The 25,727-nt window shown below is 38.4% G+C and overlaps 1 long non-coding RNA gene across 1 annotated transcript; it reads right to left on the minus strand.

Annotated features, from left to right (window-relative positions):
- Nucleotides 1-1,199: 1,199 nt before the first annotated feature.
- Nucleotides 1,200-2,972, minus strand: LOC118469331 (uncharacterized). The gene is made up of 3 exons (XR_004846187.2): nt 1,974-2,972; nt 1,777-1,888; nt 1,200-1,690 (listed from the first exon to the last, which is right to left on the minus strand). It is a non-coding gene; the product is annotated as an uncharacterized LOC118469331 (long non-coding RNA).
- Between the last annotated feature and the right edge of the window lie 22,755 nt (nt 2,973-25,727).

The raw sequence follows: 25,727 nt of genomic DNA on the forward strand, positions 1-25,727 counted from the left end.
AGAACAAGCAGTGAATTTAGACTTTTTTATGGGATTACTGAATAAATGATGCCAAAACAATTCCATATCATCCATAATTTTTTTGTTCCACGTCAATATTCCATCAAAACAACAGAAGAAGTGTGCCATCTATCTAGAGAAGCATTAAGTTTTATAAATTGTGCCATCTAACTTTAACCACACTACAAATACGAATGTGGAGATATTGTGGAAAGCAAGATTTCTGGCACTCGACATAAACAACGTAAACTGGGGTTTTGTAGAATCATCCAGTATCAGTGTTCTCATCTAGCCACTTGTTTCTAGTTACCAAGAATCTACATCCATGTCAGTGATCATAAATCAAAATACTGACTAAAGTGACCTGCTAGCTGCTGTAGATAAAAACTCAGGCAACCACCAAAGTCACCCTCTGGGGACCATTAATGTCTGCACCAAATTTCATGGCAATTTATCCAGTCTGAGTCAGTATATTTCAGGTGTGAACCAAAATGGCACATTTCCATCTCTAAAGTTACATGACTACCACCATGTGAAACCCAATTCACTGACTTTTACTAGCAAATGCAGAAACCGTGAGAGTCAGCAGTTGTAGCTGCAGGTGAGCTGCCTGCAGTTCAGACAGTTAGACAGTGTGCTGCCACACTGAGCCAGAGGGAGGTTCAAGAACTCCTTCTAGGAATGCATATTAAGTACATACTCAGAGTACCAATTCTGCTCTTTCCAGGGAATGTGTTCATTTGTGTTTGTGTGAGTTTGTGTGTGTGTATTTTGGGAAGCCTTAGATTTCAGTGTTAATAGAAAAATATTGGTGATTCGCTAGCTACAGTAGCTACACATCAATATTATGAACGTTACGCCGGCTAACGTGGTATGGGCACAGGATTAGTGATCAGAGGCTGACGTTGACTATTGTTTGCTAGACAGTTAACCACTGGTAAGCTAACAAGTTATGAAACAACACCTTGTATTATTGAAGGGTGCTTACATGACATATCTACATACACTACTTACAAAAAGTTATTCAACCTCTGGGTGAAAGTTTTTTTTATAATATATATATATATATATATATATATATATATATATATATATATATATATATATATATATATATATATATATATATATATATATATATATATATTGCCAAAAGCATTGGCTCACACATCCAAATTATCAGAATCAGGTGTTCCAATCACTTCCATGGCCACAGGTGTATAAAATCAAGCACCTAGGCATGCAGACTGCTTTTACAAACATTTGTGAAAGAATGGCTCGCTCTCAGGAGCTCAGTGAATTCCAGCGTGGAACTGTGAAGGGATGCCACCTGTGCAACAAATCCAGTCGTGACATTTCCTCGCTCCTAAATATTCCACAGTCAACAAAGTATAAGACATATTTTTAAAGGAAGTTATAAGCTTTCCAAGTGGAGACACACATAACATGAACAGAATGGGTCCTAGCACAGAACCCTGAGGTACACCACATGACAACACATGAGAATCAGACATCATACCCTGCAACTCTGAAGGTTCTGTCAGTAAAATAGGATGCAAACCAGTCTAACACAATCCAGACAACCCATAATCAAAATGCAAGCATTTTAGGATTTCTGAATGGGTATGGGGTGATCAGCCTAGGTTGGCATGGTAACCCCTGTCACCCAGCAGAAGGCCATCAAACTCACCTGTAATGTATAGTGGATACATTAGAGTATATTAAAGGAGGGAGACATTGTGATAAAGATATTGTTAAAATCTTTAGGATACCTACCACGCTGCAGTCTGTTGCTCAGGTTAGACTCATGATAAATCCTCCAGTCATGAACAGATCCAGGCCACTTGGCCTACACATTAGAAATGATGTATGCAGCATCACATATGATCTTGACAGTGCAGAGAATGACTGATGTTGAACTATGATGCAGTCTTTAACATTTTGAAACTGTAGTCAATCTACCTGTAGCCTACCTGCACATTTATGCTGTGAATGGACTTCCTGTTCACATAATCAGCTTCATTATGTGAGGGAGCTGTGATGGGGATGTGTGTGCCATCAATGCAGCCAATCACACTGAGAAATCCTAAAAGAAATTAAAATTACTAATCCCAGTCTGAGGTTGCAGCACAATGTCATTAACTGGATATGATTTAAAATGAATTGAACAGATCTCTTCATCATTCACCTGCAATCCTGTGGAACTCCTCCTTGATGACTCTGACAGGTTTATTTCCAGGGAAAACCAAAAAGATGATAAAAGTCGTTTCAGGGCCAGACACACTTTTCTGACTGTCCTGCATACAGTTGTCTTACTGAAGTGCTCTGCATCTCCGACATTATATAAAAAAACTTCCATTTGCAAAGAACCGCAGCGCAACACACAACATCTGCTGGGATGTCAGAGCATGACTGTGGTTGGTAATGTTGTAAATGTAAGGACAGATTAGGTTGGATGTAGATTATGGACTGTGACGTGAAACGGTACCGCTCTAAAAGAAAACTGTCCGGAAGTACGAGAACATCTATGCATGGTCTGATAACAATCTCCTGATGAATATTTAATTCTCTGCACAGTAATGCTGCTCCTTCATCCACTGGATCATTAATGAAAGGACATTTTGACAGACGGCAGAACTAGACTACGCCAAAACTCGCCAGCTGACTGCATGAATGAATGAGGAAATCAAATAGCATGTGGCTGAAAGAGGGTGGAGACAGAAACTCGAGGTTTACTGAGAAAAACCTGGTCCTGACCAGGTTAGAGTCATAGAGTCTGTTACTACGATAACTGACCGAGAGTTTAAGTTACCTCTCTTTGTGAAACAGGCTAGAGTTACCCCTCTGTCTCGGGTTTGAGTTACCTCTCTTTGTGAAACGGAAAACTCTGAGTTTCCCTCATTTCAGGGTTAACAGACTCAGAGTTTTCACCTAACCTACCTTGTGAAACAGACCCCAGATCTTGCTGTTTACCTGAACAGACTACATGATCCACTGGAACACCCACCCACCCACACACACACACACACCCACCCACACACACACACACACTCACACTTGGTTTAAATCTGCATCCTGTCACTCGTGAGTCAGTCAGTATCACTGATACACACTCTGCCTCACACATCCAAAGATTTTCCCTTTGAGTCCAGAGGGATTTTAGTATGATCAGCAGTCTGTCTGTTTTGTGCTTGCATGTGTGCATGTGTGCATGTGTGCGTGCGTGTCTGTGCAACCATCCGTATAACAGGCCATTTCCACCGAACGGATGTATTTACATACATGGCCTCTGCTGAACAAACACACACTCTCTCACACACAGTGCTAATGGCTAACAGGTCGACATGGATGATGTAGTGTTGAAATATTTTACATGACAATTATGTGTTTAGTCTGCTTGTTTGTTTACATTCACACACATGCATAGGCTTACACACTCTGCATTTGGCAAAATTACAAAGAGAGAATTTACTTGCACAGTGTGAACTTGACCTATGACATGCTCAGAGAAAGGGCCTGGCTGTTTAAGTTGTGCTGTAAACACTTTCATCTGTCCTTTTCACAGCTACAATTTTCTTCACTGTGATTTTAAAACTGTTTGACCAACCAGAACCTGACTGTGTTGACTGTATTTGACTGTACAGAATAGGTCATGGAATAGATACAAGGAAGAACTTAGTGCTAATAAATCTGAGTTAAGGAATGTTTCTACTGAGGATGTTTTTTATTTGGTATATGAAAGAGAAAAAATATTAGCAATCTGTTTAAAAACGTACTTAACGTACATTACTTGCAGGCAAATATTTAAAGAACGTTTGTGTTGTAAAGTTGCTAAGCTTTTCATGGTTTTTGCTTTTCTTTATTCTTTATTACACTAATTCAAAACTTCATTCAGCAAATGGGGAATACATTAAAAAACTATCCAGTTTACAGTTAGAGAGCCCATGTTTTTGTATTTGTTACACAAATGGCCACAAGAAAGTGGTCATCGAAATGTGTATTCTTTTGTGTACTTTTTCTTAAAAGATGTTTTTCCTTGTTAGGGCCTCTTAGTTTCACTGAATAACAATCTTAATGTTAGAGCGTTCAAATATATCTTAGAAAATAGCGTGCCTCCAGCTTAAGCCCCTTTCAGACATGCACTTCTTTCCATTAATCTTAAGCATCTGAATGTTTTGGCTTCATGACTGAATGAGTACACAAGTCATTTTTTTGGCAATCTTACTAGGTCAGACTTACTAAAATTTACTGCGATGAAGACACAACAGGTCAGATTCATGACTCCCATATAGCAGTGGCTCTATTAAATGACCAATAATAAATATAACTCAGGTTTTGATGAAATGTTTACAGGAGCTGAGTTTACTATGAAGTTTACTGAAGCTGAAGTTACCATATAATCAGCTCCAAAGAAAGAGAGTTGCATGCATTTATGCAAGTGACACAACTGAAGTAACTTTAATCATTACTTAGAACTATAAATCACCCATAATATGGAGACAGGATTAATCAGGATCAGACAGCAGGCCATACTATATATGTAATTCACATCAGACAGCTAAGCTGTCATACAGTCACAGATTATTAGCTGCAGCTAAATAATTTGGTACAAAGCAGCCATCTTCAGCTTCAGTCTTCAGTTCCATCGTAACTGTTGCAATATTTTGATTTCACTGTTGGTAAAGTAGTAGTTAGATCATCATCACGCAACTGGCAGAATTTTTAGTGTTCGGGAAATCATAAACAAATTAGGCTACACAGTTTGAGGAGCTACTCTTAGTTTAGATTTAGCGTTTTTTTTTCTTGCATTATTATACATCACATAGGAGCCACGAAGAACAGTAATGTTAAAGAGACCTTTGTCACAATGACAGACTCCTGCAATGTTACCAGGCTGATCAAGCCAGTAATGTAACATGTCTGATGTCTGAAGAGGACTTTAGTGAAGGTGCTTTGGACAAGGGCTTATCTCGTTTAAATCTCCATGATAGGTGACCATAAAGCAAGACTTGCTCCCAGGTTTGCTGGAGGAAAAACTCAACAGGCCTGCACAGCACCCTGATATCATCTCTATCGAACACCTTTGGATTAACTGGAACACGGTCCATCATCCAACATCATCTGGCTGAATGGGAACTTGAAGTTCTGCTTCTGGTGAAGAAACAAACCACACGAGTGAATGTTGTTACTACAGCAGCAGATTATTAGTCACATGGACTCACATGTTCAACTGTGTAGGATCCACCAGCCAATATTACAAAGTGAAACAGGACAAGAGCAGATTTTTGTTTGTCCCTTTCCTGCCCTGGGTTTAACACCTTCACAGCCACAGACTGGAGATGGGGCTTGTTTTGATCAGTGGAGCCGAGACGCAAAGACAGTGCAAGCAAGATGCTTTCCAGATCTGGTATGAGGATGCAAAGTGACGAATCAGCAGGAGAGCACCAGACCAGACTTTAAAGGATTCCCTCACACAGACATCCAAGGATGTAAATTAGGCCTGTCTTAGCCAAGAGACTGGTTTAAACCCCCAGTATCAGGACCAAATGACTGCCAGTACGCGTTCTGACTGATTCCTGAGCCATTGAAGGGAGGCTCAGGAACCTGGAGGACAACTTCCAAGACATTCCACTCACTGACAAAGGAACTCTGGACTCACATCAGAATCAACAAAGACAATCATCCCACAATTCTGGACTAAACTCCATTTTATGTACATCCATTTCACAGTACAAGTGAACTTTTCAATAACTTCATGGTCACCCTACATATTGCCTCGCCTGTAATCTTTTATTTCTCCTGATTGGTATCAACGTAATATGTCTTAACATGTCTGCCATTCACATGATCATATTTGTATCATTTTGATCCACTCTTGGTCAGTAATGCACCCAGAGACATCCTGTTCACCAAATTACACTATTGTTGGAGTTACAGACACCACAAAAATTACCTGAAAATGTAACTCTGTGAGGGACATCTGGACATCAGCCCTCCCTGATGGAGGATGTACCAGACCCCTGCTGAGTTAATGATATGCAAAGGTGCGCTTTAAAAGACCACATCTGAAAGCACCACTTAGAGTCCTTCTGCACCATCAGAGTCCTCCCGGAAGAGTCCTCCGTTCGAAGAAAGAGTCCTTCATTTGAAGAAAGAGTTCTAGCCTAGCCTCCTACCAAACTGACGGCTGCTTTCAGGTGTGGTCTATTTTCCCCTTTGCCTCAGAACACCATATTTCAAAAGTATGTTGTTGTTGTTGTTGTTATTGTTTAGTTTAGTTTAATAAATGTACATAAATATAAGTTCACTGCCTCAGTTGTTTTGTTTTTCACGTTTTGGTCTCTAACTTGTATAGATTCCAGCTACCTCAATTTTATACAGAACCTGTCAAGCTAAATAATTCCCCTTTCAATTCCTGAAGCTCTTCTTGACAGCGCAACAAGACGCGTTTCGTATGCTGCATTATTATATCGGTCTAATCTAAATACTTTGCTGGTCAAATATCAGGTAGACTATGTAATAATTCTGCATACAACCCTTAACCCCATTTGAGCAAACATTTAGCCTACATTTTAATGTTGGTGGAGAAACATTACTAATAATCTTACAGTTATAATTGGTGGAGAAACTATTTAACCCTTACAAACATATATTAAGAAATCCTACAACTGTCACACATAGCTGCAATGTTCCAGTGTCCACTTACTTTTGCCCACATGCTGTATCTTGTTCCTCTCTGCCCTTTTCTACACACTCTCACTTACACAACACACATTGTAAAACCCCAAAGGGATGTACTTAACCAACAACAGGAAGTTGGTCACATCCCACCGCACATTCCAGATCCACACACACACAGCGGAAAGACCATAGAAGGACAGACAGATGATGAAAAAAAAAGAAACACCAAACCACCCATTTAACGCTCAGCACTCAGTAATGAATGGAATACCGTTTATGTCACTCAACACTCACTCGTCATTGGCTGAGGGGAATTCCATGGGTGGTGAGGAATGCTGTGATTGGCTGGAAAGCAATGCCAGGGCTGTTTGAATTGGAAGAGGTTCAAGCTGCTGTGTAATTTAATATCACAGTGACTAACAGGCTTCTTCCTTTACTCAGTGACAAAAAATGCATTTACTTACGGGAAAGCTAACAAACCAGATCCTTCCTCTCAGTGCTTTTTCCTTTTTTTCATTCATTCATTCATTCATTCATTCATTCATTCATTCATTCAGTGCAAAATGGACTTTGAGTTTGTTGGCTGAGTCAACGGATGTTGGCAAGACAATCCTTGTTTTTTACCACAATACAATACTCAATCATGCATGTGTTCAAGTTAAAGTCAAATTTGATATAAAATAAAAACTAAAGGGAAAAAACTAAAAGAAAGAAACTGGAAAGAGATTAAAGAGACATCAAAAGGAGGAGACTGAAGAAAAGTAGCTTGTAAGAAAAGAGCAAAGGAATAAGAGAAGACAAAGAAGTTGTGGAAAGGAAAAAAACTGGAGAATAGAGGATGACAGGAAGAGACTAAAATCCAGGAGTTGAGAATGGATATAACTACAAAGTAGGAAATAGAACAAGACACTTTTAAATAAGCTTAAAAAGGGTAAATTGAAAGGACAAGGTAGAGTGAAAGACGGTACGCTCTTTCTTATTTCTTCTTGTAAGATGACAGCTGATAATGCTTGGATAATATTGTCACTTTAATGTCTATCTTGCGTGTCTCTATAAGAACTTAAGAGTGTAAATGACTAAATCCAATGCACACAGTACAGTATACAACAATATAGATCATTTAAAAGTTAAATGATGCAAAATTGTAGCACTTTCTTATAATTGCATTACATCGAAGTTAAACAGTAGAGTATTAGTTTAGATTCACTATGTTAAAAACAACATTCAGTGCTAGTGCAGCAAAAGTCAGTGACCTTCCATTACTGAGATTCACATTCAGATTTAATTTCTCTTTACTATACCTCAGAGGTCTCCTACTGGATTCAAATTAGGACACTTGTTAAGGTCCACTTTTTCCTTCTTTAGAAACTCTTGTGTGGTTTTGGCACTGCTTTGGATGGTTGTCATACTGGAATATTGCTTGTCTGCTGCTAGTCATCTTGTCATGCAGTATTTTGGTGTATCCACAGGTGTTCATGGTGCCATCAATAAATATCATCTCCTGAACACCTTTTGCACTCATACAGTCTCATATAAACACACTTCCACCTATGTGCTTCACTGTTGGGACTATGCATTTATTGTGGTAGTAGCCAAGTTCATTGCAAACTTGCTGGACCACATCTGAGCCAGATAAACTCACTTTGGTCTGATTTGGTCAAAGTATGTGTTCCCAATATTCACCAAAGTTCTTTTCACGTTCTTTGGTAAAGTGTAATCTTGCAGCTTTGCGTCGAACAACAGGCAATGGTGTTTCTCTTGGATGCCCTCCATAGAGGCTGACATTTTACAATTTCCTTCACACTGTCTGAACAGTCACAGAAACAAATGTCATCATTTGATGAGGACAGCCACTGCCTCTGGTTAGTGATACAATGTCTCATTTTATACCTCTTGATTACTGCTGCAACGGCAGTGTTTTCACTGATGTGTAGTTGGTCATCCTATGTATGTTGGTATCCTTTTCCATCTTTGTGAAGCCTCGCTATTAGATGTATTGTTTTTCATGTGTACCCATGATGCAGATGTGTAGATAGCCTGTCCTGTCCGGCACATGCAAATTTATGAGCTGCATTAGCGCTGCTCTGCCTTCTGATCTCAACTGTGATTGGCCTCTAAAGCACAGCAGGTCATTACCCTGTCTTAAAAAGGTTGCTGAGGGTAACGGAAGCAGCAAAAGGATCTAGGATGTTTTCAATTCTATAGTTCAGTCTGTTGAGGAAAAAATACACACACACGTTGTTTTTGTTTGTTTATTCTTTGGTCATATTCACATTGACTTTTTACAGGCTAACTACATCTTACAGGCTGGTTGAAACTGACTGGACTGTTTTACTGATGTCTCTGCATCATGATTCAAATTGGGAATTAGATTGTAATGACTAACAGCAGATCAGTTATCACTTGAAAATATCCTTTGTGTGTAGTTTTCATTGCTGATTGCACCAATATCTCATAAAGAAAAAAAACATTTTCAATAACTAAAACAATCTATTTTGTGTTTTGAATAATAACACCACAGGCAATCTTGTCAAGTGATACACTAGAATCGCTGTCATGTATCTCACCCTGTTAGCATGTCCATATTGAGTTTTGTAGCCTGGAAGAAAAGTTTTGAGTGAAATAAGGAATCACTGCTATGGCTAAGCAGATTCAGATCTCCAGAGTTTCAGACCTAACAAACTTAAGAAAGTAATCCTGTCAGCTTGCATTGTGGATCTTTCTGTATCATTATTCTTCAGAATCAGCTTCCATACAACTTGCCATTATGCAGCATAGAGTATTTTACAATGTTTCAGTAGAGACCAAGGTGAACTGGTTTGTAGAGAAATATTTCTCTTCTGCCAAGCTAGGAGAGACTGGAGTCATGTTGTCAGATAGTATTTTGGTATATCCATGGGTGTTCATGGTTCCATTTATAAATGTCCATGCCCCAACCCCTGTTGCACACCTGCACACTCCCACCTTTGTGTTTCACTGGCAGGACTCTGGTATTTTTCATCAGGTTCATGCTAACATGTTGAACCTGATCTGAGAGAGATACATTTACCTTGACCTTATCTGTCCAAAGAATGTGCTCCCATTATTCATCAGGCTTCTTTTTTTTGTTCTTTAGCAAAGCACAATCTTGCAGCTCTGTACTGAAGGACAAGCAAGGAGATATATATATATATATATATATATATATATATATATATATATATATATATATATATATATATATATATATATATCACCATAGTTGACATTATAGGCTGAAACTCGTGAGGCAATGAGAAAAGAACATATCAACAAATAAAAAACTCATGATTTTTCCGTACTTTCTTCTATCACTTTTGTTAGTTAACACTGCCTGTAAGTTTCACTGCTTTTGTCACAGCACTGAACACATTTCCTCTGCATCCTGACATCAGAAGATAACCATGCTCAGCCAGGACCAACACCCTGCTTTCAAACCAAATCCATGGAACCTGAATGACTCAACACTTGTGTGTCTGTGTTGGTGAGCAGAGGCAAAGCTCTGTTTTTAAAAGTCTCTCTGTAGATGTGTTTCTGTAACATATTTTATGTATATTTTAAGTATTGTATTAGAAAAAATTAATGAAAATTCTGAATCTTTCTCAATTTTGTGTTTTGATACTTCAGCTTCTTGTTGTAAAGCACCATGTGATTTTATATCTGTGAAAGGTGCTATATAAATAAATTTTACTTACTTACTTACATGAGGCGGGTTTTTGAAATTTTCTAAGAAAGAGAAACACCCTTCATTGATGAGGGGAACAACTTTTCCAAGAGAGTTCTCACAACATGAAACATGACCAGCACCATAAAAGAATAATTACACCTTGCATGATTTAAATCAATTCCTGAATACTTCTCTCCATTTCTCTCTCACAGAAGGCCACATTTTTATTTCTTAATCTTCTTTGAGTTATTTTGGAAGTTTGCAAACAAATGACTTCTTCTACTCAGTTTATTTTATTTATCATTTTATTTGTCACTCTTCTTGGTGTTCAATGAAAACATGTCTACACAGCAGTGTATGAACATACAGTATATGATTGTTGTATCGAAGAATACAGGACTAGTACAAGGATGACATTTCTTCATGGATTGCTCTGGAAAACAATAGAGATAGAGACATCACTAAAAATCAGAAGCATCAAACACAAACAGTCAGATATTCAGACCAGCTGTAAAATAACTACATTTTTATTTGTATGCATTTTTCTTATTTTTATTGGATAATGAGTAACTCATTTGGATCAGTGACTGAAACATTTCAGGAACATTCTATATGAGTTTCAACATCTGGTGAAGAAGCAGCTCTTTATGTTGGTAAAGGGTAACAACCAGAACAGTAATGCTTGTTTGCAAGCAGTACATTTAAAAAATTAAATTAAATTTTTAAAAAAAAGGATTAATCTTCAGTGGCAGGAGGTTCCATTAAAGCCAAATGTCCCATTCATTCACACACAAAGACACTGAGAGATGTTCTGCGTTGTCCATCTTCTAAAGCAGCGACTGTTTGTTCACTCATGCTTGTGTGAGAAGATCTTTAACTCTCTGTTGACCTTTGACTTTCTGTTTGTGTGCCTGGTTTGGAGCCTGTTTCTAACTACAGTCAGGGAACAGATTTTCCTGCACCAGCATGGCCCCTTATACCACAGTCTATAAGTCTATATGGCAGCAGAACCATGAATAGATTTACATTATTTGTTGGTTATACAGAAAGATGTACAAACATATAAAATGTAGACACATACAGAATTAAATGCAAGACCAATTATATAAATAAAGTGAGAAATTCTTTAGATAAACACCTAACTTGGCAATGACTTTTGATCCCTAACTGTACTAACAAAATAAAAGCTAGCATGGAGGACTTGTTCAAATAAATGAAAAACCACTACTGAAATAGTTCAGTACATCTCCTTTATGGGTCTCCTCAATGATTGCCACTCTAGTGACAGAAGTGCTCCGGATGTGCGTAAATTTATATTTGGGTTGTCAGAGAAGGAAAGAATATCACAGTGATCTGATCCATATTGCACTTGCACTAACCAGACATACAGTATGAGTCGCTCAGAATTTTGTACTCTATAAAAACTAAATGGTCAGTTATGTAAACTGTTAAAAAGGCACATAAGAACTATTCAAACAATCTTTAACTTTTCATGTTTTTAGATTAAGTGACAAGTTCTTTTTGTTTCATAATCATGGTGGTTTTGGTATACTTGTTGAAATAAATTTTTGTGTCAGGATTGTGTTATCAATGTGTTATCGCTATATTAATACTGGATTATTACTTTGTTCTAATCTTTTAATGCAACTATAAAGACAGAAAATTATATTTTTGTACTTAAAAAAACATTCAGCCTTTCTTTATTTCTTTTAATGTCCCTCCCACTGCACTCTCCACCTCATTCACTGTCTCTCTCAGCTTTTCTCACACACTCATTCACACATTAATCCTCTGTCTCTGTTGGCCGAACGCTGGAATAACAAACCAGTAGAATTCTCATTCATCTGTGGGACTAATGTTTGTACAGCATGGTCTCTCACACTCTGCTTGCTCGATCACTCTCTCTTTCACTCTGCTGTTCATCGTCATTAGTCCTCTTTCTCTTTCTGTTTTTCCAAGACTGCTGTTGTTGCTGTTTTTGCACAGGGTGTAATGGTACTGTATGGAGGTTAATGGGGTGTGCATGTGTGCGCTGACGAGGGGAAGGCGGCATCATATAGCGGCTAAAACTACTCTCACACAGACACACATATACTGATGAGGACCTCAGACCAAACCTCCAGCTTCACCTAAATATATTTCAAAGAGTTCATTCTCCTGGTTTTCTTAGAATCTCAGAGTATACAGAGTGAACACTGAGTATTCACAACCAGTGGTGTGCACAGACAGACATCAGGTGGCGCTAGAGGACCTGCCCCTTGCCCTCAGTATCAAGCAGATGTCCTCCGCATCTTAACTTTTTAAAAAAAAATTTAAACATTAAACACACACACAGACACACACACAGAGGCAGACATACACACACACATGACTTGTGCCGTGCCGTGCCGTGCCGTGCCGTGCCGTGCCGTGCCTGCCGTGCCGTGCCGTGCCGTGCCGTGCCGTGCCTGCCGTGCCGTGCCGTGCCGTGCCGTGCCGTGCCGTGCCGTGCCGTGCCGTGCCGTGCCGTGCCGTGCCGTGCCGTGCCGTGCCTCGCCCCATCTCATAACGTGAACACGAGGAGTGGACACACATGTGGCAGCAGCTGCTCAGCCCACATGCATCTCCACCCTGACTGTAGCCACCAACCAGGTAACACATAAATGAATCAGTGTGTGTTCATAAGCCTCAGTTTCCACACGGTGCATTTATTTGTCTCTGTTGTGCAGTAACCTGTCTCATGCTGCACTAAACAACCCTGCCTAAATTAGCCAACTGCCTGCCTGCTTAACAAGCTCGAAGCTAGCCATAATAATAATCAATCAATCGACACAACGTGACGACGATGACCACACAACCAATGTTATTTGGTGAATTGGAACAGCATATGATCAGTATACTATAACTGAATATTTAGTTTGTGAAGGTTTATTATTAGCCTACAGAGGCAACACTTGCTGTAACTTATTTGCTAAATGACAAAAAGGAAAAGTAGCTTTCTGCCTTGTTGGAGCCTAATGTCAGGAATCAGTCTTGATATTGTCGATCTCTTTTAATTTACCAATTGCAACATGCCCAGAAGGGAAAGGATCAAGAGAGACAAAGAAAGGGATCTACAGCAGGGAAGCAGCTCTCTGCTCTCCTGGATTAAATAAACATCTAAGGAGGACGAGGACACAGATCATGATCATGAAGAACAAAGGTCAGAGTCAACATCAGAGTCATGTTAACTGTTTAGGGCCTTTTCCTCTAATTTTATTGAGATATCTTAAAAGCTGTTCCTGATTTATTTTGTCAACACAAAGTGATTTGATGGAACTAAATCAGGCAATAGGCTGTATTAGCAAAATATATTATTTTGTACTAACCATGAGTCACTTCTACATTACAACACTTGCAGTAATTTTGTATTTACACTGATAGGCTATTATTAAAACTCTGACTTTTATTGAGTCTTTGTGTGTTATGATGTTAAAATAAACATCGTTACAGAAAACGCGTTCCTGATTTTTTCATTTTTTCGGATCTCATACTGTTATATTAAGGCAGCCAGTGGTTCTACACGCCGCACAAGGTGTCCTTTTTTCCACTGAGCACCTGCCCCCCAAAATGTCTGTGCACACCACTGTTCACAACAAAGCAAAAATATAAGTTAAAGTTCAGTAAACAATTAAAATCAAAAACCGTATCTGTTGACTAGTTTAAATTCATGATCAGAGACTATACTGCTTCTGAATGTGACTGTTGTTAACTGTGCTCCTTTCATTGCTGTCTTGTTGATTGCTGGCTTTTTATCCTGTTGACTGACCTCTCAACATCCTTGTAAATGAGGGCTTGCCCTCGATGATTCCTTAAGATTTAAATAAAGATTAAATGAAACTTTTAAAAGTTTTAAAATACTGCATTACTTTCTCAAAATTTGTTTTCACTTTGACATGAAAGATTTCTTTGGTAAATTCTTGTAAAAAAAAAAAAAAGCCAAATTATATTGATCATGATTCAGTTTTAAAAAACAATTAAAGCTGAAAACTTTAAGGAGGGGCGAATACATTTAGAAGCACTGTAAGTAGCTACTAGTAACATAGATACAAGAATTACAAGAATTAAATGTGGGTGTGATGTAGTCTGGAAACCATAACAGTCTAACTTTTTTTGGCCAGGTTTGTCCTTTCCATCCAACGTTGCGATGCAGAGACAATAATGGATGCAAAATTTGTGAGGCATAAGGCACTCTGATAAACTGGGTGGAGCTGCTGAAGTAATGATTGATCAGAGTGACTGTAAAGAACCAAAATGAAGGACATACATTGGAATAGATTCCACAATAGTTTTATGTTTTGAAAAGAACAGAAAGTATTTAATTCTATACAGGAGACCGAGCTTTGTTCTTACCTTTTTAGTCAGACTGATGGAATTTCAACCATTTATGGTTTTAATGGGAGGGGAAGGGGACAGGGGAGGACAGCGGGGGTGGGGGTGGGAGAGGTGGGGGTGGGGGTGGGGGGGTCATTGGCAATAAAACACTGAAGTACGAAATGGGAAGACTGATGTTTGGCTTGTTGCCACAACTTTTATGTCTGTGCTGGAATATGATATACCTGCATCCCTCCCACACTACTTAAATTGCTTGCATTAGAATTAGCATATGTATTATTGACATCATACATGGCATGACAAAAATATAAAGACATGGGGAGCCAAGAGCTGCTGCGTCCATGCAGTCCAACACACAGAACGGAAATCTTAACTTTCTGACCCACCATTGCATGTTATAAGGTCTGATATATCTTTTGTTAAGACGACACAGTTAGAATGCCCTAAATCATTAAACAACAATGAAAGCTGAATTTTTTTTTTTTTTTTTGGTAAAATTTTTTTTTTAAATAACCAGGAATCAATATGTACAACATCTGGAAACAAGAAAAGCTCTCAGAGAGCGTAGTACTCCACCAAGGTTGCTCATTCCTTGTATCATTTCCGACAGATAAATCCTGATAAGTCCACAGTGGTCGATTTGTAGTAGGATCACAACCATGTGATCGTCAGCTGACAGCTGACGTAGTGTTCACTTGTTGTCATAGTTACAGTGATGATGTGTCGCTATCTCACAATGATGCAGAGGTCTTTGATAAATCTGTGGATCCAGACTATAAGCTGCATCATTGCGAAAGTCTATACATTTGAGCCTTGCATCATTTTTGACCTCCCCTGAAAATTTTATCCAAATCAAGGAGTTCATGAACCTGACTTCCATGTCTGAAATTGAAAATAAAAGTACATTAAATGTGATGTACTCACCAATCTTGTAACCTCTCAAGACCTACATCTCTTTGACAACAGTAGACTCATCTGCTGAGACATTTGTCACCACTAGCCCAGAGCCTGAAGCCTCTGCTTCCTCAATAGCCTCATCTTACAGTGATGACACGCTGTACACATCAACCCCACATTCATCCCCAGAAACTCGGCCTTAAAAAATGTCCTCCTGGCTGAAGGTTTTTGTGGTCCCTAAATTCACCTGTGAGGCTGAATTGGAGCTCTACCAAAGAATACAGAGTTTGAGACAAATGGAACATACTTCAACCCTGGCCCAAAGCTGAAAGGAATCATCCTTGATGGCCTCGCCCAAGAATTGGTGAAATACACTAAATATCCAAAAGACTATCAGTGTGAAGAAGTGGCAGCGGCTTTGACGAAGGCGCATCCTTGTTTGGGACAGCTGGGTAGCAAAACAGGATTTTGGGGATGGAAACTATCGCTTAAGTATAAAATGCAAAACTATCAAACAAAGCTTGGGCCTTTCGGACATCCTGAAATCCGTGTGAACTCCTTAAAGCACAAACGAGAAGGCCGAGGCAAAGCTGCAGCCAAAATCAAGAAACCAAGAAAGGCTGAAGCTAGTTATATTCCTCTGCACCCAAAAGGTGAAACCACAGAAAGCTTGGAGAATGGGAGAATTTCTTTATTGTCAGACGTGAAAAAGCGTGACATCGCAGTGATGATTAAAGCAAAAACAGAGAAAATTTTCTCCCATAGATGACTAGAGGTTGTGGAGCAGGGGCCCATGATAGCAGAGTTTAAGGACAGATGGCCTGCCTTGTTCGAAATGAGTGAATTAAGTAAATCTGTATGTTTGCAAGTGTTGACTGTTTTTATTCTTCTACTTGATGATTAATTAGACAATCACATATCCCTTCATGGTAGTAATAATAGAAACAGTAACAAATTCCTGTGTTCTGTTTTTTTTTTCATAATTTCCAGGTGAACGTAGAGTTCTTGCGGATCACCACTAAGCCACTGCAATCAAAATTCATGTCACAGTTTGACCACTTCTCAGACAAGATGATCAAGATCTTCAAGAGCAAAGGAGGAATGAAGGAGCAAAGGATCAAAGATATCCTGGCGATCAGTGATTTGGTTAGTACTAATTCACAGACTGTTCAGGATGCAGAGAGGGACATCGCAGACACAACCATGGGATTTATACAATCAGAAGAGAGGGGGTGGAAGAGCCAGTGGATGTGGGAATTGTGGTCGAAGGCATTAAAGTTCTCTGCAACATTGACAGCGTCATCCTGGGCTTCATCATGCTGTTTGGACTCATTTATGCCCTTGATCTAAGCTTTCCAGACAACCTGAAGTACACCTTTGAATTTTTCCAGAAGATCATAATGAATCCGGATGGGCACAAGCTGAACACAAAGATCCAGCAGCTGAAAATCAAGTTATTTGCATAAGCGGTGACCACCTCTTATGCTAATCAGATCTTCTGGGAGTTGCTTTTATTTTGTTTTTTTCACTCTCAGTCCATAACAAATGACAATCACTGGCCTCATCAAAGATTCCCTTGTTCTAACATTTCAGAAGAATTCCAAATTGCACAAAGGCAACTTACAGCAATTACAATTTAGTGAACTTTCCCCTCCGTTAAGATGATGCGTGGATGATATGCAGTTGTGGAGAGACTCCTTTCTGACAAACTGAAGTATGAGGGGGTTTAACACTGGAACATTCTATGGACTTGGCCACTTTGCCTCCCCATCCTATCCTCTTGAGAATGAGTCTGCTTCCAACCATTCTCAGGTTGCCGTTCAAGTGTCAGCTGACATGTTCCTTTTGGTCACCCTTGTCATTTGACTGTAAGACTCTTGGACATTTGCACAAGTCAACACTTTCATTGTTAATTGTTATTGTCATTTCACGGAAAAATGTTATTACATTGCTAGAGATATTCAAGTAAAACCTAGAGGTCTTGGTGTGAATTATGTGAAAAATGAGATTTCTTGGTGTGTGTATTCATAATTCATGATGATTTGCATTTTGGGGTTTGGTGTGGGGGTCTAAAAATGTCCAATTTGTTCAGTTAAGTTGAGATTTGCCGGCTATGAAAACAGGAAGTAAGGAACACCAAAGGTGAGTGGCTTGGTGTCCTGAATGACTGAATGACTGCTTTGTTCTATATGAAAGTAAGGTCCCCTGAAATGTATCACCCACTAGTGAAGACTTAGATTGCTGGTTATTTTGTTACAAATTTGTAAGATATTCACTTTACTATGTTAAGTGCTATGAGATTAAATATGTTGTGCACTGATGCCATATACATGTAAATAAAACTGAATTGAACTGAACAGACACAGAACCTGCTGTAATCAAATGGAACCCTTGGATCTGAACTCAGGTCATAGAGCTTGGGAGAAGAACCCCTACTTTCAAAGCCTTAGTATTAACTAAAGATACTGTGACTTTGCATTAGCAAATTTAAGAATTTCTGGTTAAAAATGAGTATGATTCTGATGATTGTGTGACGGCTTAGGAAGCTCCAGAATATCTACTAAATTACTGAATTTATTTATTTTGTTAGCTGGTCTAAAATTATTTTAAGCCACCATACATTTATAATGTCAAAACATTTTCAGGGAAAAAGGAAATGAATGAAAATGATCAAAACGGCCGGAGAGGCAACTGAATTTACACCAATTGTGGCACAATTGTTTTGCCAAATTAAGTTATTTTCAATGTTTCTGATTCAAAACACTCCATGTACATTCTTGAAACATGAAAAACATGTTCAGTGCATTTCCTTCCTACAATATGAAGTCTTATTTTACTCTTTTGTCTTTTGCACAGCTGTGTTCTTGCAGGAATCTGTTAGACACAAACAAAGTGGGACGTGTTCATAAAAAACATTGCTTTGCTGTAATACAAGTGGTCAGAAACTTCATAGGGTGTCTTTGAACTAAGCTAGGGCTCATACATTCACATTGTAGATAGTTTTAAAACAAAAAACCTTATAAATGCTTAGTCTTTCTACTTTTAACTTTATCTTGAGATGAAGCATGTGAGCAGTTCATTTTACATGAAACCTCTTCTTGGTCAAATGACCTGCACTTGTCACTGGTTGTCTTTTCCAAAGAAACTGTGACAGACAGTGAGTCTGGACACTGAGAGACTGAAAGTACAAATGAATAAACAGCAGCTACAACTACTGAGCAGCAAATACCTCAGTGTTGAATTTCTTGACCCTACATGTTAAAGCAGAAATCCAACACTGAACACAGACCGCTGACGGTGAGCGGGAAAAGGTTTTTTGTGATATGTGATATAAATGATCCTCTAAGCATATCATTCCTCCTCCAATGTTTCCGTAGCCCGCTGCAGTCTCAGGAGGAGGATTTTCCAAGAAATTCCCACGCCTTCTTATGAATAGCTGAATGGAATTCCTGAAGCAGCTTTTCTCACTCTCCTTCTTTCTTCTTTTTCTGACTGTATAAGAAGACTGCAGGCCTCCATTCATTCTCCATGCCTCTTTCATCTCCCTCTTGCTCTCTCCCACTTTAACTTTTTATGCCTTGTTCCCTCCCCAAGCCTGTGCATGATCTTTCTTTCTTTCTTTTCTTTCTTTCTTTCTTTCTTTCTTTCTTTCTTTCTTTCTTTCTTTCTTTCTTTCGTGATGCTGACTGCAGAAACCTTGAACCACCTCTTCTAGTAAGATTTCAAGGCATGTTTGTTTTTCATTACCTATTTTTGACTTTCACTTTCTGGTAACCATGGCAACAGAGCAGCTTCACCTGTTTCTGTGGTCTTGTGGTCACAAACGCAAACACGTCTTGCCAGAGTGTTCTGTGATGTTTTTGTGCCGCCACAAGACGGCAAGCTGCAGGGAAACATCCCATCACAAAGGAAGTGGACAGAGTTGATGTTGTACTTCTAGGAAACACACCGAGAACAAATCTGTTACGTTCATCACATCAGAGACAACAGGATGCAGCAGCATACTGTGTGGTGTTCAGGTCACTGTTTACTTACTAGCTTCTTATATGATTTCAGTTCAACTGTATGACTTCATGTGTTTTCTTCTTTTTATTGTTATTTTCATCACCATCTGTTGTTGAGAGTTTCTTGTCTCATGCATGAGAGACAGAATATTAGATGAGATTTTAAAAAGTGACACATGGATTGTATTGTAACATACTGGACAGATTTAAAATGTTGCTATGAACAGACAGCACAGGTGTTGCCTCCATTTAAAGGTCCTTTATCACAAATTTCGGTTTCTAAGGGTTGGTTATGTATATACAACAGTAAAATATGTAACATAATGCAGGGAGGAGCCAGAGAGAAAAAAAATGCTTCATCAGCAAACCTTCCTTGTATAAATAAAGATTAACTAAGTCCTGAGCCAGGCATATATCATTAAGCCACATCTCTTTACTGCCTTCAGTCATTTGTTAACTCAAGTGAAAGAGAATAGAGGCGCTGCCACTCTTCATACAGCGGGCTATTATCTGCCTGTCACTTACCCATAAAGCCCTTGAGCTCTCCTGTATTCTCAGGGTATGGAGTGATACGGTAAATGTACTATCAGTGGACTGAGAAGGGAGGAGTTGCTGCACTGTGTGTGTCAGATTTTAAGTCAAGTTTATAGTCTGAATTTATACTTTTAGTCATGTAGAAGTATCTGGTAAAAACAAACAAAACTGATTTAAAAAGTTTGGTTTCACCTTCATCAAAGCTACGATGGTCAAAGAGAGGTTTTGATGCAACTTTGTGGTTATTTTTAGGATGTACTTTGTGATGCCATTCAACTATACTTTCTGTTACTTACCTCCAAAACAGAGGTGGAGCATTGGTATCAGAGATCCATGCTGCTTGCCTTGAAGGGTTAACTTTCAACTGCTCATGAAACACCTACTGCAGTCAGAACGCCGGACACACACCCAAACCACAACTCTGCACCTGCACACACACACAAACACATCTGCACACACACAGACACACACCAAGGTGAAGAATCCCATGGGAATCAGTCCGTGGGTGTGTTTGGTTTGGCAGGTTTAGCACATTTTCATCTCTGCATATAATCTAATGCACATAGAGAGGAGGCGTGAGCGTGTGTGTGTGTGTGTGTGTGTGTGTGTGTGTGTGTGTGTGTGTGTGTGTGTGTGTGTGTGTGTGTGTGTGTGTGTGTGTGTGCATGTGTGAACATTCAGGTAGATGAAGAGGTAAGAAACCGCAAACAGCCTCACTGTGATGCCAAAACTCTGACTACACCTGCATTTGTTTGTGTTCTCGTTCAAGATTACATTATCTTTGCACCCACTTATGAGCTGGAAGTGCAGTTTTTGTTTTATGTCTATTCATAGTGTACCAGCTGGCTTTACCACGGCTCAGATAGACACACATGTAAACATGTATTTTGCCCTGAGTTCAGCCTCCCAGGCATTTGTTCTTCTTTGATATTCTCCCTCCTTAGTCAAGACCGACACAATCACTCTGACCTTTAACAATTACTAATTTAAAGCTTTTGATAGACAAAGGTTCAAGTCAGAATCACATTAATCAAAATGTCATTTCTTTGTGCTTTTTCTGATGAAGCACATCTTGGTGCATAAGTTTTTCATCTGATTGCTGTAATGGCTACTATACTTGAAAGGGTTAAGAATTAAAGTTCCTACAATTTTGTGAAAACTGAACTACAGGAAGAATCTAACTGATGTTTGGTAACAGACATATTTAAGACAAACAATGACTCCAAGTTTTAGACCTTTCAGTGGCATAGACTTGTACACAACAATTACACCAATGCAACTTTTCTACTGAACGTATAAACATTTGATCATGTTTTCCTCATATTTTCTCTGTTTTTTTTTTTTTTAAATTTTCCACATAATGTCACTGGTAACCAGACATTTATAGCCAGACTAGTCTCAGCTGTGTCTTCCCTCATTCCTATGGCTCTTCTCATTTTTCACTTTTCGTTTCCTCTGTCCTTCCTCCTCCTCCCTGTGACCCAGAAATCGATCTCAGCACCATTTTCAAGGATGTCTCAGTTCCTAAACTGCATCTCCGAGAGAGAAGGGGCTTGCCTGATCAGCTAAGAGCAAGAATGCACGCACCTGTATCTTCATTATAGATTCATTCCTATGATATATATATATGCATGTATATATATATATATATATATATATATATATATATATATATATATATATATATATATACATATATATATATATATATATATATTTATATATATATATATATATATAGATATAGATATAGATATAGATATATATATATATATATATATATATATATATATATATATATATTAGGACTGGGACTTTAACGCGTTAATTTTGATTGATTGATTAAATAATGTGGAAATAACGCGTTAAAAATAATAACGCAATTTTTTGCACCCTCCTCAGTTCCCTCATTTCTGGCACACCGGTAACTCTGATGAACACTCCAGCCCAGTAGGTGGCGGTAATGAACCTGAAGTCTGTTTGTAGCCATGAAGAAGAAGCACAGGAAGTACTGAGTGAAGTCAGATGAAATTGAGCTTGTTGGGCAGAAATTTTCCTTTTAAAAATCTTCCTGATGGCAGCTTGGATAAAAGCCTGGTTGTGTGCAAATTGTACAACAAAGAGTTTTCTGATCACTGCGTATATATATATATATATATATACATATATATATATATATATATATATATATATATATATATATATATATATATATATATATATATATATATATATATATATGCATACATATATGTATATGCATACATATATGTATGTGACATTTACCAAGTCCTGCAGGTGTTTGACTAGTCCCTTAGACTTTTGCATAGTCTTTCATACCTCTGGTCCCAGACATTATCTTTCTATCTTTTTTCTTGCACATGGTGTCTATGCTGAAGGCGTCAGCAAGCTGTTAGCAGTGGCAGCACCAGTATTCTTGGACACGAGGCCTTCAAGTACAGTACTCTTAAATATTGGTACAGTATTCTTAAATATTTTACATTTTATGGGCAATGTTAAGAATCACTTCAAATTGATACATAAATTTAATTACTATAGTTAAATATATTCACTATTAATAACAAATGTTAGGCAGCATCACATATGTCTACAAAGATCACATGTTTTGCAGTGTGTATGTCCATAGAATGTTCCTTGGAAGTCATTTGCACAGAAATACATCTGTGAGGAATTTTAGGCATAATTGTAGTTTGAGTATTTAGTAGGTGCAGTTTAACACTCGGATGAATCATTGTGTATTCATGATTTGGTGCTTTCTGGGAGCAGAGCAGGTATAAATCTTTGTGTGTGCATGCATATGTGCCTGCAAACTCCTCTGGGAGGCGTATCAGTTTGAAAAATGTTAGTCAGACATGGTGCACAAGGGTGTGGACATATTGCACATCCTCTGAGAGCAAGAATCGATTTCACAACCCAAATGATCGTGTTGCTCTTTTTCTTTCACACACAAACACAGTTCTAAGTACACCATTACTCACACTTTCAGAGACCACATGTGAGCAGTATCTTGTTCTCTTTCTTTCACCTGTACACTTTCTGTGTCCATCTTCCCTTTACCTTCTTTGGTGACATTTTTCTTTCCTACAGTCACTCTCTCTCTCTCTCCCTTACTTCTCTTCCTTCTAATGTTTCTCCTTCTGTGACATGTACAAATGTACAGTATGCACATAAATTTCACATTGTACATCTATGTAACAGGCAGGAACTTGCACACCGAGTGCAACTCTGTTAATCTCCTGAACTTTACCGTACATCTTTATTAGAGCTTTCATGTGAGGAATGTCTTTGATGTGTCATCTGAAACACTGCACATCTTCATTCACAGCAGTAAAAAGAAGAACTGTAACTGCACAGACTTCAAACAGGAGATGGACATGGTTCACCTTCAGTATACACATGAGTGATCAATCAATCAATCAATCAATCAATCACTTGAACATTTAAAGTTATGGGTATTTACAGTTGAAGGTGAAACTATCTAACAATTGTAAGGAAGGAGTTTGAATTTTAAAAACGTAGTTTTACATTTTGGCAGGTTCGTTTTGTGTCTACAGGATTTAAAAATGAAATGTTTTATGCAGGACTATTCAGCCTCATATGCTTATGATTATTTAACTAAACAAAAGTCCTCATTTTAAGCAGCTTTTAGAATGGCATGTCTTTGCTCTGACAATTTTCTATACTCTGTCAGGAACTGCAAGAACATTTCATATTAACTGAAGTGTAATAAGTCTGATTAATAGAAAGTAACTTGACCAAAAGAAAAGATTATCGGTTGTTTGTAAGTGTATTTTAATCACAAAGTTCCTTCAGTTCCCCACCATTAGTTTTAAGATGTGACAACAGGTTTAAGTCAATACAACTGCTTGGTTAAGTTGAGGGAAAAATTTAGGTAGGATTTATAATACATAATTAAAGATGTAGAATAATTATGTTTGTGATGATGCTCTAGAATAAATCACGTTGACTGTCAGCTGGAAACACTCAATATTTTTGTTTTGTTCAGTGTTTCCATTTCCTGATTATCCATCCATCCACCCAGACCTTGTTTTTAGTCTTTTTTGAAGGGACAGTCTTCAAAATTAAGACATAAGTATTCATGAATTTAAAGGGGAAAAAAACAGATCCTCTCCTTCCAAACAAAGGAGTTAAAGTATCTTAAGATTTTATGTTTATGATGGGAAACTGGAGCATGAGATGGACAGATAGACTGGTGTTATAGTAAAGAGAAAGATGGACCAGAAGGCAAAGCTTTCAAGTTACCAGTCGATCTATGTTTTAACCCTTTTCAGTGGTCCTGAGCTCTGGGTAGTGACTTAAAGAAAGTATTTGCTGCCAAAATGAGTTTCTTCTGGAAGGTGAGGAACTTGGATTCTGAATGGTTCAGGCAGAGTAGGATCCCTCCTGTGCACTTTCCTTTGGATGTTTGTCAGCTGGGAGGAGACCCTGAGGTAGACCTAAAACCCGATGGAGGGACTACATGTTTCATCTGGCCTGTGAACAACCTGGTTTCCCAAAAGATTAACTTGAAAACATTTTTGGGAAGAAAGATATTTCAAATGCCCTGCTTAGCCTCCTGCCACCATTACCTGGCTCTGAATGAGTGAGAAAAATGAAGGGATAGTATCTCAGATTCCGACAATACTGTGCGTTACTAAAATTGCTGAATGAAGCTGTTCAGTGACAGTATCACACACTGTATTGATCTTGTTGCCATGAGAACTTGACATGCATTTAGTGGGTGATGCAGAAATCATATAAATATGTTTTAATGTTTGGTCCATTTACATTGGTGGTACTGCAGATGATAGAAAACTGATTAGTTCATTAGTATTTATTACTGAGAAGATTAAATCAGCAACATTAGTTTCACTTTGATTTGGCCACAAATTCAAGTGATTTCCTGCATTATGGGACAGTGCCAGACCTAAATGCACTTCAATACAGCATCATGTTTGAAGATATGAAGTGTTATAGTTTAATAGTTTTATTGTGCAGCTGTCAGAAGTAATGAGATGCACTAATCAGAAAAATAAATATATCAGAAAAATAAATACGTTACGCATGTTTAACAGCTGTCTACGAGCTTTACTGTCCTGCATCCTTTGCAGTAGCAGCTTTTTACCATCATACATTTTATATCCCTCATTGTTCTCCATTAAATCAACCTGCTGATTGAAACAGTCGCACACGATCGGTACTTTTTGTACGGAAAATGAGTCAAATGATTTACTAAATGGCCCTTTTCGTGTAGAAGAGTTTGAAGCAGAAAGTCTGAGTTACAAAAAAATTTGAAATCCACCTTCATGACACCTGTTATCTCTGACTGAGGTTTTAGTTTTTCTTGAGACAACTTACACAAAGAGAGCCTGTATGTGTTAATCTTACTTTGTAAGATAGCCTTCTGATCTGCTAAACCAACACCATAAACACTAGAAAAGCTGTGCTGGTTAAAAGAGGAGCGTCCCGTCAAATTTAAATACCCCTCATAATTTAATGATCATATGTCCCGGGCTGTAAAGGATGGCGCCTGGATCCAGACTTGGACCACG

This window comes from Amphiprion ocellaris, chromosome 5 (genome assembly GCF_022539595.1).
Source record: "Amphiprion ocellaris isolate individual 3 ecotype Okinawa chromosome 5, ASM2253959v1, whole genome shotgun sequence".
NCBI classification, from domain to species: Eukaryota; Metazoa; Chordata; class Actinopteri; family Pomacentridae; genus Amphiprion; species Amphiprion ocellaris.